This window comes from Trachemys scripta, chromosome 17, assembly GCF_013100865.1.
Source record: "Trachemys scripta elegans isolate TJP31775 chromosome 17, CAS_Tse_1.0, whole genome shotgun sequence".
NCBI lineage: Eukaryota > Metazoa > Chordata > Testudines > Emydidae > Trachemys > Trachemys scripta.
In genome coordinates this window covers 19,623,302-19,632,613 of record NC_048314.1, presented here as the reverse complement: position 1 = coordinate 19,632,613, position 9,312 = coordinate 19,623,302, and positions in this window count along the sequence as shown.

Genomic DNA, 9,312 nt, shown 5'->3' with positions numbered 1-9,312 from the left:
ACGCCCACGGGGCGGCGCCCAGCGCTCCTCCCGCCTGCTGCGGCCGTGCCCCCGCCCTGCCCCGGCTGGCAGGCCCTCAGCTCCGCCCCGGCCCGGCCCGCCCGCCCGCGCTCTTCCGTCTGCCGGACACACTCACTGACTCTGCCCCCGGTCACCCTGACACACTCCCTGCCCCCGCCCCCTTCCGCCTGCCGGACACACTCCCGGAGCCTCTCCTGGTCACCCTGACACACTCACTGACTCTGCCCCCGGTCACCCTGACACACACTCAGTCACTCTTCCCCCTGCTCACCCTGACACACTCATTCGCTCTTCTCCCACTCACCCTGACACACTCACTGAACCTCCCCCGGCCCCTGGTTACCCTGACACACTCACTGACTCTTCCCCCTTGTCACCCTGACACACTCACTGAGCCTTCCCTTGGTCACTGGTCACCCTGACACACTCACTGACTCTTCCCCCGGTCACCCTGACACACTCACTCTTCCCCCTGCTCACCCTGACACACTCACTCACTTTTACCCTAGTCACCCTGACACACTTACTCTTCCCTTTCTCACCCTGACACACACACTCTTCCCCGTCTCACCCCGATACACCCACTTTTACCCCGCTCACCCAACACACTCAGTCTTTCATTCCATCTCACCCCAACACACTCACTCTGTCTTCCCCTTCATCCTGACTCGCTCACTCTTTCCCCCTCTCTGTGACACTCACACTTTCTACCCCCCAACACACACTTACTTTTTCCCTCCCTGGCCCTCGAGCACCAACAGACACTTCCCAGCCAAGGATATTATTAGGCAAGACCCTCTGTGGTCTTTCCCTGCTTTCCCGCCTCCTCCCCCATCCAGCTCACCTGACCCAGGCCCTGTGCTATCCAGCGTTGGCGTTCCCTTCCTGCAATATTTAATGAGACTTTGTCAGTACCACAAGCTAGGCAAGTGATGCCAAAGGGAAAGGGAAAGGAAAAGCCAGACCGCCGTGGTGTCCATCGGGGAGGAGAGTCTGACCTGCCTAGGATAGCATCACATGGTGTTTCCTGGGTTTGATTCCCTGTGTCCATTTGTCAGCACTGTCCATTCTGTATCCTGGGGCAAGCTGCTATGCAGCGTGATACTGATTTTGGTCTCTCTCTTCTCTTCCAGGGTCAGTCACTGTTTTTCTTCATCTCTTTTTGAAGAGGCAGCTTTTATGATTCCTGATCATTTGAGGAAATCTCATAAAACCCCGTCTTTCGGATACCGGAGCGGAAAGCATCTCTGTGCTTCCATCTCTCTGTCACGTTGGCTGCACAGTTGCTGCTCTCTGGGTTTAGACTGTGCTTTGTATCTGCCAATTTCCATCTCTGGTTTGTGGTCACTGGAGACCGGGGACTGATGAGACATAGGAACGATTGTTTTCATTTTCAGCTAATGTTTATCCTCTAGTGCTTTGCACTGGAGAGAACATTTGCTGCATTGGTTGAAGTGGCACCAGGAGTTGAATTTTCTTTCCTGCATGTTGATTAGCAGGAGGGTTTGACCCAGTTCTGCTATGAGGATTGCACAGTAGAGGTGGCAGTTGGGTTGTAGTCACAGTCCAAAGTGACAACAATTGAGAAGTCAGCAAGCGTTGCCAAGCGGTTATTATGGAAAGAGACCAGCTCTCCCATTGTACACACGCCCTACCCATTATAGAGCCGCCCCTGCAATGCATGAATAATCCTCACTCATGCAAGTGACCCTATTGGGCATTATTCTGATCTCACACTGGTCTAAATTGGTGCAACTCTCTTGACGGCAATGGAGTTACACTGTTGAAAACCCAGTCAAGGTGAGGGGGGAATCATGCTCGACTGCAGTGGGACTATTCAAGTGAGTAAGGCCAAGTCTGTCCTAGGAGTGCTTTACCATTCTAGGAATACACCTCTACCCCGATACAACGCTGTCCTCGGGAGCCAAAAAATCTTACTGTGTTACAGGTGAAACCACGTTATAGCGAACTTGCTTTGATCCGCCGGAGTGCGCAGCCCCCGCCTCCTGGAGCGCTGCTTTACCGCGTTATAGCCAAATTCATGTTATATCGGGTCGTGTTATATCGGGGTAGAGGTGTATCAGTTTGCTTTATGGGCAAAATGCGCCTAGTGTTGTTGCAGCTTATACCTGCAAAGCGTGCTTTTACCGGGAAAACTTATTCCAGCCACCCCAAGCCAAACAAGCTGTACTGCTAAAAGCTCAGTTTTGCTGGTATAACTTTGTCTACACTAGAGGTGTCTGCTGTCACAGGTATGTTGGTTGGGGATTGTACCTCTTCACACCCTGACCGATGTAACTATATCAGAGAAGTCTGTGGTGTAGATATGGCACAAGGGTTGCAGGATCAGAAGTAAACACAGACTAACACAAACACACACACAAAGATTTTGGGGTATTTAAAGAGAAAAGGAGAAAAAAGTTAAAATAATTCACTAAAGTGTGGCCTACACTAGAATCTTTTGCTGGTATAGTAATGTCACTTAAAGGTGTGATTTTTACACCATTTTTATAATTGCAAAAGCCCTAGTGTAGACAGTTATACTGGCAAAAAAGCATTTTGCCAATATAGCTTATTTCTTTCGGGGAACTGGCATAAGCTATACTGGCAAAAACATTCTTTTGCCTCTATAAGCTGTGTCTATTGTCTATACTAGCTATACCAGCAAGTTCTTTCTAGTGTAGACAAGGCCTTTCGGTTCCACTTGCGCAAGCTGCTCTGCAAGTGGGCTCTACATCTGCACAGAGCCCCGATGAAGTCACAATAGGGCTCTGTGTGGATATAGAAATCTGCCTGCTTAGGACAGTTTGCACGATTGGCACCTAAATGTCTATAAAGAATTCAGGAAAAAATAAGATCAAGTGAATAAACTAAATACAAGCTTACACGTCGTTCCTGCAACTGATTCCATGCAAGTTGCCTCCTGCTCCTGTGCTGAGCCCTGGGGAAGTCTGGGGATGGAGCTATTGTACAAATCAACTCAAGCACCCTCAATCTGCAATCTCATATAGAAAATGTCCTGGCTCTCTCTCATACACGGGCAGTCAAGGAGCCAGGCTGTAAGTGGGCTGAGAGTTTGTTTGTTTTTTAAGTTTCCTTGGAGTTTTATTTTGCCCCTAATTCATAAGAACATTTCTACTGGACTTAGGTTTTCTAAAAGCTTGTTTGTACAAAATCAAAATTTGGTGGGCAAAAGTTAAATTGATCTTGTCCCTCTAACACACGGTGAGCCTTTGCTTTATATAATTTGTATCCATCCAACTGCATAATATCTGAATACAGACATGTACATATTTTCCAAAGGGCTACAGTTTTTCAAATTCTAAACACATCCCCAATCTCTCATGCAGCTCTGATTTTCAGATGCACCCTGACATTGTGCATCACCTCTTTATTCCTTTTCTGCTTGATAACACCGCTCACAGAGGTCTGGAATTTCTACCAAACAGAGAGCTCCCTTGATTCAAAGGTGTTCTCAATTTTCACCGCTCTCTGCCAGGTTTAGACATCGCAGTGTACTGTCCATCTCCAACAATTTACTAAGCTATGTGTACAGCAGAAACAATAAGAAACGAAGCCCTTGCTCCCAGAAATCCGCTAAGGTCTCAGACCTGCAAACACTTAGTACCAGCTGAAGTGCTGATGATTGTGAATGAACCACTGAGCTTTACCGCTTTCGCTTTACACTGGTATAAATCCATTGTCTTTGGTGGAGTTACTCCTGATTTACACCAGCGTGATAGCAAAATCACGCCCAGTGACTTCACTGGGTCAGTTCATGGTGGCAAGCACTACCGACCTGATCCAAAGTTCATTGAAATCAATGGGATCATTTTCATTGGCTTCAGTGAGTTTTGCAATAGACCCTATTCGTGAAATTCTAGCCCCATTAAAGTCAATGGGAAAACTGATTAACTTCAATGGAGCAGGATTTCACCTTAAGACTGGTAATAAATATTTGTAGGATGAGGCTCTCGTGCCGTATAGGGCTGCGCACAGCTCCTATTGACTTCTGTACATCAGGACCTAAAAGTCACAAAAAGGCAGAGAACAGATCGTAGATAATGAACACCATGTGGTTGTTTTAGTCAAATCCTCCTTTTACAGCCTCTTGTCCTTTCACTATGATCGCTACTACATTCAATAACAGAGGTACAGACCTTTCCCATATCTTCAAGCGGAGTGCCCCAAGGGTCGGTCCTGGGGCCGGTTTTGTTTAATATCTTTATTAATGATCTGGAGGATGCTGTGGACTGCACTCTCAGCAAGTTTGCAGATGACACTAAACTAGGAGGCATGGTAGATACACTAGAGGGTAGGGATCGGATACAGAGGGACCTACACAAATTAGAGGATTGGGCCAAAAAAAACCTGATGAGGTTCAACAAGGACAAGTGCAGAGTCCTGCACTTAGGACGGAAGAATCCCATGCACTGCTACAGACTAGGGACCGAATGGCTAGGTAGCAGTTCTGCAGAAAAGGATCTAGGTGTCACAGTGGACGAGAAGCTGGATATGAGTCAACAGTGTGCTCTCGTTGCCAAGAAGGCTAACAGCATTTTGGGCTGTATAAGTAGGGGCATTGCCAGCAGATCGAGGAACGTGATCGTTCCCCTTTATTCGACATTGGTGAGGCCTCATCTGGAATACTGTGTCCAGTTTTGGGCCCCACACTACAAGAAGGATGTGGAAAAATTGGAAAGAGTCCAGCGGAGGGCAACAAAAATGATTAGGGGTCTGGAGCACATGACTTATAAGGATAGGCTGAGGGAACTGGGATTGTTTAGTCTCCAGAAGAGAAGAATGAGGGGGGATTTGATAGCAGCCTTCAACTACCTGAAGGGGGGTTCCAAAGAGGATGGAGCTCGGCTGTTCTCAGTGGTGGCAGATGACAGAGCAAGGAGCAATGGTCTCAAGTTGCAGTGGGGGAGGTCCAGGTTGGATATTAGGAAACACTATTTCACTAGGAGGATGGTGAAGCACTGGAATGCGTTACCTAGGGAGGTGGTGGAGTCTCCTTCCTTGGAGGTTTTTAAGGCCTGGCTTGACGAAGCTCTGGCTGGGATGATTTAGATGGGAATTGGTCCTGCTTTGAGCAGGGGGTTGGACTAGATGACCTCTTGAGGTCCCTTCCAACCCTGATATTCTATGATTCTATGATATGAGCACTTAGCAAAAACAGGGGCTGCCTGTGTGTATTTTTACTGTCTCTCTTAAAGAGGATCTGATAACTAAGCTGCTTTAATACTTAAAAAGAGAGACAAGTACAGCTGTCTCTTATTTCTATAGATCAAGGCTTGCAGGCCCTAAAATTGCCTGCACCAGTGTTATGCAAGGAGGGCAAGAAAGTTTCACCCAGTGACTTCTCACAGCCGGCCTCATGAGTCCCTCTAATACCACCAAGAAACCTTATTTTATTAGCATTTAGATACTGCATTATATTAATCTGTGTGGTCTGTACCATATGAGACTTTTCAGTTATCCTTATTAGGATTTTGCAGCATACAGCATGTGTTTGTGGAAATCTTTGAGCTCTGTTCAGTGCTGGAACACGTTTGCATTGACTTATTATGATACTCACTTTTGTTAACATGTTAAGAAAGTCACTCTCAATCTATCACTTTGGGGTCGTATTAGGTAAGCATCCCGGGTTGAAAATAGGTGCCATTAGAAAAAATGAAATTTAAAGATGACATGAACTGATGGTAGCAAATACAATATAAAAGAGATCATTGTGTTATCAGTTTATTTCACTTTCCCGTCTCTCATAACGTGTTAATGTCTATTTCAGCTATAAGTCTTGAAGCCCTTTAATGGATTTGCTTGAGCAATGCAAATGAAACACTTAATATAAGTCTGTAGCTGCTAAGTAAAGGAAAGGGAGTAATTTCTGATGCCAAATTAGAAAACCAGGCATGGACCTGTACTATATGTTAGGAAGTGGAGTGGTTATATTGAGTTACGGCATAAAGAAGATGGTTATGCAATTATCACTGGATTACAACTGCTCATGCATTAATATTATCATAACAAACTGATTTATATAGTTGCACACACAAGCCTCCAAGTACTTTACAGAATGACAAGTGATTGTGGCAAGGATCATGTCACAATCACTGAAATGCAGCCAGCTCTGGGCAGGGATTAAAGTAAGTGGGAACAGGGTAGCACAGCTACCCCATCGTCTGCTAAAAGTGTAGGGAGAGCATCCCTTCCTGGGCAGGAGTCAACAACAATGCGCATTATACAACATTATGTATTTTTAATAAAATGTACTAGATTGTGCAGAGCATTTCGCATATTTAAAAGATTGATTTAATTATTTAGATTTATTTCAAATGTGCCTCTGGGTGACTCTAAATGCACGTGGCCCACACATTTATGCAAAACCAAAACACACTGACCCTGAATAGACTGTAAGCTCTTAGGGGAGGGGATTGTCCTTTTATTCTATATACAGCACCTAGCGCAGTGGGGCCTTGAACCTCACTTGAGGTCTCTAGGTGCTGCCATGATACAAATAGAACAAACCAAGGCCCTGATCCTGCATGATCCATTTCAGCAGACCTACCGCTGCAGGCCGCACTGAGTTCAGTACAGCTCTGTAGAGGCATAGGAGTGGGCAGCTTGCAGGATTGGGATTTAAAACAAAATCTCAAAGGCATAATAGATTTTTTTTTAAATGCCCTTTCCTGGATTGTTTTTAGAGCACTGTTGTTGTTGCGAGTCAGATTCCCCCCTTTCATGACTGAGAGCTTGTGTCTATCAAATGACTGCTTCTCCACAGCTGAGGCCTTGGAGAAGCTACGATTATGTATAAATAGGCACAAAAACCGTGATGTAAACCAAGGGACTTTCCATTGACTTTAAATCAGGCCAAATCCATGCAGGTGCGTGGGGCAGAATCCAGACTTTTATTTGTTCTGATTTATTGCCTCCCATGGAAACAGCACAGGAAACTGAGCAAGTGCAAGAAACAGCCACTTTTGATTGAATAGATTTCACCTAGAAAAGAAAGAAAGGGAGAGAGCAGCTCTCTCTCTGTCTCTCACCCCCACACACACACGCAGGGCAGACAGAGGAGATGAGACAAGCGTGGGGGGAAACGGAGATCAGTTACAGAGAGGTGCAGATAAAGGAGGTATGCAACCAATCATTTTGCATAACCCTGTACATAGCTGAGCCCTGTGGATGGAGAGTGAAGGTTTTACTGCCAGAGAATCGGCTAGCAGGAGTCCGCACTGTAAATCTCAAACTTAGTGGATCAAGGGCTGCTGTCGTTTCTATTTACAGAATCATGTTATGCTCTGCCTCACTGAGTGTCTGCCCATGACTTCCTGCAGCGTCTCCGAAGCCTCGAACCCCACAGCCTGCCTCGCTTTGCCTCCTGACAACAGGAGTGTCTTGAAAGCAGCGATTGGTTTTGTGCCATGAAAAAAAAAATAAAAGGAGCAGGAAGTGACCAGTGGAGCTTCTTAGCTATGGCAGAGTAGACATGCACGTCACTGACTTAGCTTTCAGCCGTTGCTACTACCGACAGCTCAGGCTTACTGGTGGTTCAGGTGGGTGGTTATTAAACCCTGGTGCCATTCAAACCTCCACAGGAATGACACAGGCCAAACTGCTTATTTTGGCTGGCTGTCAGAGACTCTCTACCTAAGAGCGTCTATCTATCTTATGTGGCCCCCCCATCACCGAAGTATCTCAGGCCTACTCACTTGTCTGAGCCAAACGGGAACCCTAGCACAGCCATATTTCCTGGGGCCTGTCGTTCTTGAAAGCACTGATTTGTCAAAGTTGGACTTCTGTGACACTGGACTTCTGTTTATTTCAATGAGAGCAAGATGGGGGGGGCGGCTCTGTCTGACAAACCATCGGCGCCTATGGTGCTGTGTAAATAGGCTCGGAGGGGGTAGATTTTTATTGGTAAATGTCAATAAACATCGATTTTCACCGCGCACATGCGAATTGACAAAAAATATTTCCATCAGTCGTAGTAGAAATTGACAGATAGGCACAGTAAGAAAAGTGCTGCTTGAGAACTTATTGGAATCCCTCTCTCCTGGAACTTGGGGCTTCATCACTTCTGCAAATTCCATTCAGAGCTACTTCTACTGTGTGGTTTGAGTGTCTGCAGCACTTATCTCCCTGATCTCTCCTGCTTTCCTCATCTGCTGCAGAAGTGTCATATGGACACGGCCATTTGCTTATAGAACTGATTAGCTCAGGTCCTGCTGACTCAGTCCTCTGCTGTCCTGGCAGAAGGAACTTTCAACATTTTCCCACTGATCACAGCTTCTCCCTGACAGCCCAGCTGGGCCTGAAGCTCCTAAAAAACATTTGTCAAGTACATCTCCTTGAGCTCTGGTCCCACAGCTGCTTTCTCTGTGCATCTGAGCCTGTGTGAGCAGATTAGCCAAATTGTTCAAATCCATCATAATACACAAGGTCTTGATTCAGCAAGGTGCTTAAGCATGTGTGTCACAAGTCATCACAATGTGCCTAACTTTAACCAGGCAAGTTGTCCCATTAAGTTCAATGGAACTACTCACTTGTATCAAGTTCAGTCCATGGGTCAGTGTTTGCAGAATCAGGGCCCAAGCGCATTAGATTTGCATATGCAGTATTTTATCCTCCAGCACCATTTCCCAGCTTAGCATGCAGGAAGCCTGAGTAAGGAACTAGTTTATCTCCCATTTTAATAAGTCAACCAAGATGGCATTATAGTTACATACTGAGGCTGGCAATCCCATGTGCTGATGATCTGAGAGATACTGAGCACTAAACAGGGCTCTTGGAATCCAACAATAAAGAACTGAACAGAATATATCAGACTTTGATCCAGAATTCCATCTGGCTATGGATCTCCAACCAACATTTTCCCAAAGCAGTAAATAAAATAAAATAAAATAAAACTGTCCATTTCTAATGTGTTTTGAGCGTGTTTCCTGCTGGTGAAAGGTGCTGGATCAATGGCCCTGGAGACTGACAGAGTCAGGATTTGCTCTGCCTAAAACATGCTCTGGAGGGACATCTAAGGTAAGAGGTTAGTTCACCCTCCGTAACCTGTGTAATCCTGGGCCTCTCTGCTGAGGCTGCCAAGAAAGGTGCTTGATGTTAGTGCCAATTGTGTGGATGTTCCTTGTGATGTAGGGCATGTCTACACTAGAGCTGGAAGGATAATTTCCAACTCAAGTAGCTATATCCAAAGTCTGCTCAAACTGGGAATTACATCTCCAGCTCTAATGTAGACGTACCCATAGAGACTGGCTCAGTTCACTAGGAATGGAA